Source organism: Narcine bancroftii, chromosome 5 (genome assembly GCF_036971445.1).
Source record: "Narcine bancroftii isolate sNarBan1 chromosome 5, sNarBan1.hap1, whole genome shotgun sequence".
NCBI lineage: Eukaryota > Metazoa > Chordata > Chondrichthyes > Torpediniformes > Narcinidae > Narcine > Narcine bancroftii.
In genome coordinates, this window is record NC_091473.1 from 36,097,836 (window position 1) to 36,109,760 (window position 11,925).

Here is an 11,925-nt window from a genome sequence, read left to right on the forward strand (position 1 = left end):
GCCTAACAATTAACCTAATCAGATGTGGAGTTACCACAATACAACAGTTCTCAACCTTTTTCTTTCCACTCGCGTCCCTGTGCCATTGGTGCTCTGTGATTAGTAAGGGATTGCTTAAGGTGGTCTGTAGGTGGGAAGAATAAGTTTGAAGACCACTGCTTTAATCATCCCTCATTGACTCGTCATGTGCACGGTTTCAGAACGCTAAAGGAAATGGGCCAATGACAATTTTTCTCAAGCAAAATATTTCAGTAACAATTGGGTCTCGAGCAGTGATTCTCACCCTTTCCTTCCCACTCACATCCCACCTTAAGCAATCCCTTATTAATTACAGAGTTCCGATGGCATAGGGCACACATGTCAAACTCTGGCCTGCGGGCCAAATTTGGCCCGCGATATAATTATATTTGGCCCGCAAGATCATTTCAAAAATGTATGAGAGGTGGCCCGCTTGCCACCGCGCCAGTATAGCGCATGCACAGTAATACAACAAATCCCAGAATGCATTGGCGTCAGCCTGCTAATCGCCCCCACCTCCTCTGTTTACGTTGCAGGGTCTCACCGTGGACTCTGGTTTTGGGGCCTGGCCGGTGTCAGGGGAAGCCAAGGCCGCTTCCCAGCGCCCGGAACCGGAGGCCTCGGGCCTGACCTCGCCAGGACTGTTGCCCACTCCCCCTCCCTGCCGCAGGTCGACCCGCGATTCACGGTGACGGGGCCGCTGATCCGCCGAGATGCCGCCCTACAGCGAGAGCCGATGCCCCCGCACTGTCGTTGTCCAACCCGATCGCCCGCAAACCCCGCCCTCCCGCACACAGGCCTGAGTAAGGATTATGAACTTTAATCTCAGGATAAATCGATCTTCCAATAGTTTCATGTCACAGTGATAAATATATTCCTGGTTAAAAATGGTCCTGCACCTGGATACAAGCTCATTAGGCATAAAACTTGAAAAGTGTGTAAATCAAAGGATATCTGTACCAATGGAAAAAGGGCATGGCAAATAACTCTGCTAGAGTTCATGCCCACAATCAGTCACCCATTTGATTGTTTCAGGAATCATGTTATTCTCCCACATTCTCAATAGCCCTCAGATTTTACTATGCGACAGCACACTAGCAACATTTGACAAATCCTCTATAGAGAAATATTATTTATTGAATATTTTATTTCTCATTTGTTAATGGTTCTAGAAAGAGTTTATCCAAAACTATTATTAAACATTTATTTTAATAAGAAAAAGTTTAACATTACATATGTTAAAAGAAGAGAAAACATGCAGATGTTGTTGAAAATTTTCAATAAATATTTAGTTCGGCCCTCGACTTAGTCCAAATTTTTAATTTTGGCCCTCCGTGAATTTGAGTTTGACACCCCTGGTCTAGAGGTTCAGTAGCACCAGCAACTTCCTCCTTCTGCGGGACTGACGCGGGGCAGGTATATCTGTGCTCTGCTGTTCGGGAGGGGAAGATATCCTGGCGGGGGCAATGGGGAACAGTCTGGCTTGGGGTGATGACCGAAAGCACCCGGGAGGGAAGGGGAGGGGGTTTGATGTCTCCCAGGGGACCGACTCCTGGAGAGGAGAGCCGGGTGGCTTGGCCTCTAGTATTGAGATCCAATGTCGGGTGGTCTGCTCTGTGGGGTGGTCGGTGGTGAACGGGGCAGATTTGGAATCTCCGGCCCTCGCCAGATTTCCTAGGGAAAGCAAACAAGCGTTCATGCATGATGGTTAGTTGCGGTGCACAGGAATGATCAGATGGTGTAGAGCGCTTCGGGCAGAACGTCCTGTCAGTGGGAGACCAGCATGTTTTTGGACCTCAGGACCAGGAGCACTGCCTTCCTGGCGGTGGTGTTCACCCTTTCCACCTGGCCATTACCCCTGGGGTTACAGCTGGTGGTCCTGCTGGTGGTTATGCCTCTGGTCAGGAAGTACTGTCACAGTTCCTCACTCATGAACAAGGACCCCCGATCGCTGTGGATATAATCTGGGTACCCGAACAGAGTAAAGATGCTGCACAGCGCCTTTATTACTGTCGCCAAGGTCATATCAAGGCAGGGGATAGCAAAGGGGAACCTGGAGAACTCGTCCACCACCATCAAGAAGTAGGCATTCCTATTTGCGGTGGGTAGGGGGCCCTTGAAATCGACCCTGAGCCGATGAAAAGGGCATGTGGCCTTAATAAGATGTGCCTTTTCGGGTCAGTAGAACTGCAGCTTACACTCAGCGCAGATCTGGTCATGGACCGGACGTCCTCAATGGAGTACGGATGGTTCAGTGTCTTGATAAAGTGGTACGACCATGTGATTCCAGGGTGGCACAGACTGTCGTGGAGGGCCTGGAGGCGGTTGAGATGCGCGCTGACGCATGTCCCCCGGTTTAAGGCATCTGGGGTATCATTGAGTTTACCTGGTCGGTACAAGATGTCATAATTATAGGTGGAGAGCTCGATCCTCCACCTAAGAATCTTGTCATTTTGATTTTATCCCGCTGTTTAGTATTAAACATGAAGTTCACGGCCCTCGGTCTGTCAGCAGGGTAAACCTTTTACTGGTCAGGTAATGTTGCCAGTGGCGCACCGCTTCAACGATCGCTTGTGCCTCCTTCTCGACTGAGAAGTGCCGTACCTTGGGACTGTGCAGAGTGCGGTAGAAAAATGTTGCTGGCCTGCCTGGTTAAGTGTGGAGGCCAGTGCGAAATCGGAGGCATCGCTCTCCACCTGAAATGGGATGGGCTCATCCACGGCATGCATCATGGCCTTTGCGATGTCTCCTCGGATCTGATAGAATGCAGCTTTGGCTTCCACCGATAATGGGTAAGTTGTGGACTTAATCAGGGGGTGGGCTTTATCAGTGTAATTGGGCACCCATTGTGCATAATAGGAAAACAGCCCCAGGCACCTCTTCAGCGCCTTTAGGGTGTTTGGGACTGCAAGCTCCATAAGAGGCAACATGTGGTTGGGGTCCGAAGCAATTACACCATGTGCCACGACGCATCTGAGAAGGGCCAGGCAGTCTGCATTGAACATGCCCTTGACCTTGTTGTACGTCAAGATGAGAGACTTGGCCATACGCAAGAACTTTGTGAGGTTTGCGTCATGGTCCTGCTGGTCATGGCCGCAGATGGTGACATTGTCAAGATATGGAAACGTCGCCGTCAGCTTGTGCTCCTCCACCATCCGATCCATAACCCTCTGAAAAGCAGAGACACCATTAGTAACATCAAAAGGCACCCGCAAGAAGTGAAAAAGTTTGCTGTCGGCCTCAAAGCCCATGTAGAGCAGGTCGCTCAGGCGAAGGGGGAGTTGATGATAAGCAGACTTGAGGTCAGTGGTCAAAAAGACTCTGTATTGTGCAACCTTGTTGACCAAGTCGGGTATCCGGGGTAGAGGGTTCGCATCCAACTGGGTGAAGCGGTTGATGGTTTGACTGTAGTCAGTCACCATCCAGGGCTTGCCTGCTCCTCTGACCATGAGGACCTGTGCCCTCCAGGGGCTGGAGCTATGGGCTATGATCCCCTCCGCCAAGAGTCGCTGAACCTCGGCCCAGATGAACGCCATATCCTCAGTGCTGTACACCTGTTCTTGGTGGCAATCGGTTTACAGTCCAGGGTGAGGTTCGCGAATAGTTACAGAGGGTCCACCTGCAGGGTAGTGAGGCTGTAGGTCGGTGCCGGAGGCTGGGTGCTCGGTTGGGGGTAGTCTGTCAGCTGTGGATTGCAGATGGTGAGCGATGGTTGGGGGCCCCTGAACACCATCGTCACACTCCTGAACTGACTCTGGAAGTCGAGGCCCAGGAGGATCGGCACGCAGAGCTGGGGCATGACCAACAACAAAAAGTCATTCTAACAATATCTTCCCCCCCACCCCCCCCGCCCACTGTCAGAGATGCCACACCAGTACCCCTGGATACAAGTCCGCTGGTCTTTCACTGCCATCGACACGAATCCGGTCATCAGTCATATGGAGATCGAGATCCTACGGGCCACCTCAGGGTGAATAAAACTTTTGGTACTGCCACTATCGAAGAGGCAGTTCGACTTGTGCCCATTCACCTTGATCTGCATCATGGAGTTCGTGTTTGGATGAGGGCTGGTTCAAGGTGATCGATGCCAGGATGGGTGCATCGTCTTTGTCGTTGGTGGGCCCGATGTCCAAGATGGCAGCCTCCATGTTGACCACGCTGTCAACGTCGATGAAGAAGGAAGTGGCATCATCGGGGGTGGTAATGGCATCGTTGAAAAGGGCTACTGCTGGATAGAGGATGGGGCGGTGTCGAGTAAGATGGCGGGCCCTTACCGCACACGTGGCTGGCACCGGAAGCTCCTCAGCCATATACACTGTGTTGCTTTGGGATGCGGCTCTGGACCTACAAACCCGTTGATAATGGCCCTTTTTCCCACACCCTGAACAAGTAGCTCCTTTCGCTGGGCAGAGACGTCGAAGGTGTCTTGCTTGCCCACAGAAGTGGTATCTCATGGATCCCGGTGCCACTGCAGCCTAGGTTGGGTTGGCCGTCCCCGACGCCGATTCCCAGGATGGCGGCCCTCACGGCAGTGCATATTGGTTAGGCCTGCTTCTGCCTGCGATCGACTCCGTGTGGCGCTGGGCCGAGTCTAAAGTCCTGGCCAGTTGGTTTGCCCATTTCAGTGGTAGTTGATCCTCCTCGAGGAGACATTGTCAGATATAGCCTGACCTCAACCCCAAGACGCAAGCGTCCCGGACCAGGACTTCCATGCATTGAGCCCCCGGCACAGGGACTGTGGGGTTCCCCAAACAGTCTTTTCCCAGTGTGATCATGGCTTGGATGAACTCTTCTACTAACTCACCAGGCAGCTGTTTTCTAGACAGCAGGAGGTAGCGGGAGTAGACCTCGTTGATTTTGGGCTTGTATAGTGCCTGTAGCTCAGCCATCACCTCGGTGTAGGTCGCGCAGCTTCTGATGGCCTGGAAAGCCCTCTGGCCAACTCTTGCCTGTAGAACTTTCAGGCTTTTCTCATCCGAGTTGACCACTCCAGCAGTGGCCTCAAGAAAGTTGTTAAAACAACTGATCCACTGTTTGAAGAGTTCCGATGCACTCAGGACTTGGGGATCAACCTCTAGCCAATCGGGGCGCAGCAACTTCTCTATTACCGGAGACGTTAAAATTTTCTGTATAATAAACTGATGGGCACTACCAGTTGCCCCAATAACCACAAGGACAAAGACTGAGGGGAACGATAGGCTTTATTGTACAGAAGACTTGAGTTGGCTCGGATCCAAGCTAGGAAGTGCAGGGATGGGAGAGGTGGCTCGACCTTTATGGCCTAGGGCACAGGGGAGGAGTCCAGGAGAGAGTGTCATCAGGGGATGGGATAGTCCGTGCCTTTACCACCCAATGACCATATACAACCCATATCACGACAACTCTGAACACACTAGTTGTCATATCTTGAAGACTCAATGTGCTCCCGACTGTCCTCTGCTGGCTCCATGTGTCCAACTCACCCGGGAGGGGCTGGCTCAAGTATATATACAGGTCAGTAATTGACAGCCGCCCAGGTTGCCTACCTGTAGGCACAATGGTTGCCCTCTGCAGTAGGCTGGTGGGAGCACGACCATTGTTGTGTCTGTATCACCACTATAGGTCACAGTAACCGGATTAAACTGTGCAAGAGAATTATCAAGGAGAAGGAGTAATGAAAAACAGGCAGCTCATTATTGTATTTGGTTCAAATGAAAGCAAAGAAGCATTCTTTATTCAGAAGCATACAGTTAGTCATCTTCATCTTAGCCATTTTCACATATACCAATAAATAAACAAAGAATCTTTTTTGGGCACAGATTATATAACCAAGAAAGAATTCATAATTTTTATTATCTTGAAACCTACAATAAATATTCATCTAAATGCGTGGTTAATTTTCTTGAAGTTAGAAATGCTTGATAAAATTGCTTGATTTCTAGCAGAAAAAAAATAGGTGGCTTAAATTATCTTTCATGTATAATTCTAATGGAAAAGGTTGTATTGAATGCTTTAATTGGCATATTGTCAGACCTGACAATTTTCTGATAGCATTTCATGTTAAACTATTATACAAATTATTCTGCAAAATTTGCAATGGATTTTAGATGTAAGAAGTTTTCCTAACGTCTGCTGGTTGGTGTAAAATCACAATGTTTCAGAAATTCAGCTGATCAAACAGTGCACAGGTGCTTAATCTTTTATCCAAAATACTAAAAACCTCCAAAAATGGAGCATTTTTTTTTTGATGGATGCCATCTGCTCACTAAATCTTGTGTTTGATGCCAAACATGACCCAATGTGACTCACACTTAAATATCCCATGTCGGTCCATGTTGGTAATTAGTGGAACCCTAAGGAATCCTTACTTTATAAATGCCAGCAGAAAAAAAACAAAGTTCAGTGCCTCCAATCCACCATATATGGACGCCCGATTCGTCGTAGACGGCTCGATGTCAGACACCTCTGCTGCTCACGGACATTGAAGAGTATGAAAATGTCAAGAGCTGCAGAATCCCCTATGGATAACAGTGAGAAGCAGAAAAAGAAGCATCTGCATTCAATAGAGGATGAGCAAATGTAGTTTCTTGGGAGTCACTATCTCGGAAGATCTTTCCTGGAACCAACACACCAATGCCATCATGAAGAAAGCCTCTACTTCCTCAGGAGTTTGCGGAAGAGCTAGTGGAGTTGTTCAAGTGAACCGGTATGGACTTGTAGGGCCGACATGGCCTGTTTCCGTGCTGTAAACGGTTATATGGTATGGTTATTACCAATGACACAGAAAGAAGAGCTATTGCAGAAGCTTGATCGTGGTGTACCTGTGTGGTGTCTTACTGAAGATTATGGTGTGGGAATCATCACCATATATGACTTAAAGAAGCAGAAAAATAAGTTGAAGTTTTACAGTGAACGTGATGACAAGAGACTAATGAAAAATAGGAAAACATTGCATGAGGTAAACAAAAACCGCTGATATCAACCATGTGCTGATTGAGTGGATTCGACAACAAAGAAGTGAATGTAGGCCTCTGACTGGTTTGATTGTCATGAAGAGGTGTAAGTACCAAAGACTTCCTGAAAATTTTCACTCTTCAGGATGCCATTTATGCACTTGTTAATGCTTGGAAAAATGTAACTGAATCAACATTAAAAAAATTATTGGCACAATCTTTGGCCTGCAACAAGGTTTGATGAAAATGAGCCTGCAGCTGGAGACTTGGAAGAATTCTGTGTCAGTAACAAGAAGAAGATGATATCATACTTCCATGCTTATGAACATTGACAATGAAATGGTGTTAAATGATGATAAGCATGAGGAAAGTCGAGCTGAGGGAGAGGACACTGTGAACACAGGTGAAAAAAATGCCCATAGATGATAAAGTTAAAATATGTGATCAGTTCATTGGTGGCATGGAACAATCTGCATGAGCATGAGATTATGGCAGTTTATTCAATTAAAGAGAGACTGATTAGACAGAAACCTCTTTTAATGAAACAGTTGACACTGGAAGAAGTCTTTAAAAAGACTTCAACCTGAAGACAATGACCACCCTGACGATGACGTTGTCGTAATGTGCTTCTACTGCATGTGCAGTCAGGTGTTTAACTTAGTTTGAGCCAATTTATTTGAAGTTTTATTGTATGTTTTACTTAAAAATAAAAAGTACACCAGTGATTTTTATGGTCTATCTTTATCTAACCCACCCCCCCCCCCAAGTGCTGCCATGATGCAACCCCCCCACCCCCAGCCCCCATTGTCCAGAGATCCTTCTAATTTAAGTGTGTTTGTTTTGTGTGAATCGGACACAGCACAATTACTTAAAAAGTACCACGGTTATTATTATTCTATTATCCAAAAAATTCTGAATTTTGGTCCCAACGATTTTGGATAAAAGATTAAGCACCTGGACTTAATGCAGCAAAGATGGAGGGAATTTGAGTGGAAAGTTAAAATCAGAGTATTTAAGATTCTTCAGGTGTTGGTGAGATGCAGTAGGACCTCAGAATTATGCTGGAGAGAATGTGGGAAGATTGGCGGTCATATTCATTTTTTTGGGACTGTCCCAAACTTTATCAATATTGGAGAGATATTCAAGTGGAAATTAAGCAAATCATGGGGGTAGGCCTACCTTTGGAGCCAGCATATTTTATCTTGGGAGTGATTCCATAGTATATAGATACCAAAAACCAGGCATGGTTACTTGAATATTGCTATGGATCACAAAGAAGAGGATTGCAGTATTATTGAAAATGTAAAACCACCAACAGTCCAACAATTGAGGGAAAGATGCAAAAGTGTATATCTGATGGAAAACATAATGGCTAAACTCCTTCAAGTGGTCACCGGTAGTACTACAGTTACTGAGATTGATTAAAGATATAAACCTCTCCATAATCTCAGTGGTGGGGAAGAGTTCAACCGGTGCACTCTCCATGAAATTGGAACAATGTATACAGATGAGATTGTGATTGTACACAAATGCATATATTGCGACGATACAGTGATAGATTCAATAAGATTTACTCTGACCATCTCCTGTTTAAGCTTGAAAGTGTCACAATGGGCATACGAAGAAATGTATGGTTAAGTATATAGGTGCTGCATATGGTTAGAATAAGGTTAATTGGTGCCCAAATCTTGAATAAGATAGATTGATGTGCTGTCTACATCTGTTATGTGATCCATGTATTTTGTTTGTATGCTCACGTGATATGACAGCAGATGGGGATAAAGGTTAGTTTCAAAAAAATCTTTCAGATGTTTGAGGTCCATGTATAATCCTCCTAATGGAAAAGGTTGTAATGAAAGCTCCGCTAAATGGCACATTGTCAAACCTGATAACATTTCATGTTAAACTATCGAAGGGAAATACAAACTACTCTGCAAAATTTGCAATGGATTTTAAATGTAAAAGGATTTCCTGACATCTGCTGGTTGATGTAAAAATACCACGCTGGAGAAATTCGGCTGATCAAACAATGTACTTTATGTAGCAAAGATGAAAATACATAACCAACTTTTTGGGCTTGAGCCCTTTATTTTAAGGTATGAAAAGATGTCGCAGGCATCCAAACAAGATAGTAAGGGGTGGGTGGGGGGAGGGTAGGGAGAAGAGTACAGTCCCAAAGGCAGGAGGTAACAGGGGGATAAGGGAGGGAGGACACACCAGTAAGCAAAGGGAGGAGGGGTGGCTCTGAGAATGGAGAGGGAAGAGCATGGAGAGCTGGAGGAAAGAAAACAAAGGCAAAGTGAAAAATGGGAGAATGGAGAGTAGACGAGCAGAAAACCAAGAAGTGATGTTAATGACATTTGGTTGGAGAGTGCCCAGACAGAAAATCAAGTGTCATTCCTTGGAATTACCTTCCTGGTGGGTAGTACATGATGCCATGGACAAACATGTGAGCATGAGAGTGGGGTGCAGAATTAAAGTGGTTGGCTGCTGGGCGATCCCTGTCACTGATGCAGACAGAGCAAAGGCACTCAGCGAAGTGATCGCCCAGCCTCTCTGAAAGGCCACAAAGGGAGCATTGGATGCAATAGATAACTCCCATGGATACACAAGTGAAATGTTGCTTCACTTGAAATAACTGATGGGGGACCCAAATGAGGGTGAGGGATGAGGTGTGGATGCAAGTGTAGCACTGCCTGCAGCCACAGGGGAAGGTGCGGTGGAGAAGGGGGGGGGGGGGGTAGCAATTGGTGGGGAGGAATGAGTGGATGAGGGAGTCACCAAGGGAGCCTTCCTTATGGAAGGCGGAGAAGGGAAGATGTGTCTGGTGATGGGGTTCTGTTGTAGGTGACAGAAATACGGAGGAGGATGTGTTGGATGCGCATGCTAGTCAGGTGGTGGGTGAGGACAAGGGGATTCCTGTTTTTGTTGTCTCTGGGGGCAGAGGGGGTCAGGGAAGATGAGCAGGAAATGGAGGAGATGCGGATTAGGGCAGAGTTGATGGCAGTGGAGGGGAAGAAATGTTTGTGGAAGAAGGCAGACATTTTGGATAATCTGGACCGGAAAACTTATCTTGGGAACAGATGCAGCGGAGACCGAGAAATGGCAAGAAGGTAATAGAATCCTTGGCAGGGGACTGGATGTGAAGAAGTGTAGTTGTGGTAGTTGAAGGAGTTGCTGGGTTTGTAAAATATCTGGGTGGGTAGCTTGGTGAGTGTTCAGATTAAAGAATGCTTCTTTTGAAGATAGAGATCAAAAAAGGAGAGACTCATTGCCTGAGACAGACAAAGTGAATGTGAGATCGGGGTGGAAGTTGGCAATGAAGTGAATGAGGTTGGCAAGGTTATCACAGGTGTATGAGGCAGCCATGAATTAGCCGACAATATAGTGGAGGAAGAGTGGAGGGGCCTTGCTTGTGTTGGCTTACAGCATGGATTGCTATGCAAAGCCCACAGATGGCAGGCATATCTGGGACCCATGCGGGTATCCATAGCTACTCTTTTGATTTGAAGAAAGTGGGATGAGTGAAAGGAGAAGTTATTAATAGTGAGAACAAGTTATGCCAGGTGGAGGAGGATGGTCATGGAGGGTGACTGGGTTAGGTCTCTTGTCAAGAAAGAAACAAAGGGGTTTGAAGCCTTCTGTATGGGGATCAGGGTCGGCATTCGCAGACCATGCCCTCCAATGAGTTATTGTGCCCCTCCCCCCACTCACCTGCAGCACTAGCTTCACTAGGGGGTTGTGGTCTGCATCAGAGGGGGTCACACCAAAATGAATCGCATGGTTTTATCTCCTTGCGCTATTAGCACATGCGTTTGTCTGAAATGACAGAGGGAGGGGGAAGAGTGATGGCGCGGCGGAGGAGGTCCATTGCAGGTGTAGCACCCACATTCCCTTCCACCCACTGAGTGAATTCTCAAATGACAGTTTGTGCCCCCCCTCATCATTGTTACCCTAATGTCCCACCACCATTAGATCTCTTCTGACATTGACTCTGTGGGGGATGGAGGTGAAATGGAATTGGATGACCATAGTGAAAATGTAGTGGTCACGTTCAGGGAATTTGAAGTCAGTGAAGAGATAGAGGGCATGTGAGGTATCATGGATGTAGGTGGGGAGTAATTGGTCCAGGGAAGAAAGGATGGAGTTGAGGTAAGACGATACTTGTTCGGTGGGGAAAAAGCATGCGTAAACATTTGGTCTCCCTGGATAAATGGAATAATGTATCTTGGGTAAGAGGTAGAATCAAGCAGTGCGGGGTTGGAAAACAAAATTGGAGGCCATGGGAGGGAGGTGACCAGAAGTGATGAGATTGGTGATGGTGGCTTGATATACTCAGTGTGGTCATGGGGAGGTGTTTAGTAAGAGGAGATATCTGAGAGTTATCATCTGGTCTCAGCAAGGTAAAGGTCAGTGTGCCAGACCACAACAGCACCACTCTTGTCTACGGGTTTGGTAGTGAGGTTAGGATTGTTGTGCAGGGCAACTGTTTCAAACGTCTGATTTTATCCTCAGACAAAATGTCACTCCGTTTTAAACTTTGATGTTGGCCTGTCATTTGTGACACTGACCCCAATTTTAAACTGGTGGAAAGAGGCAGGGAATATTCAGAATAACATAGATCACTGGCCCCTCTGGTCCTGCTGCTATGCCCCAGTCTTGATCAGATTTTTTTTCATTTGGCAAGCAGAAGATGAGAAATAGTTTTCACTTTCATAACATGAAATCTTAAGAGGTATCTGATTCCTTCTTAGAAATCATAGATTGTGTCTGGCAGTTTCCAATGCCCACTCCCCCTAAGGCCCAGCAGTGGTTGAAGCACTCACCTTAGCCTAATTACCCAGCCTTCATTCACTGGGTGTACCCTCTCCTGGTGTCTGGTGGATCCTTTCACTCTCCAGATGGTTCTTCCAGCCCACAGATGCTTCCTTTCCACCTTGGCAATCTTCTTCCGCCTTTACACATGCTGATATAC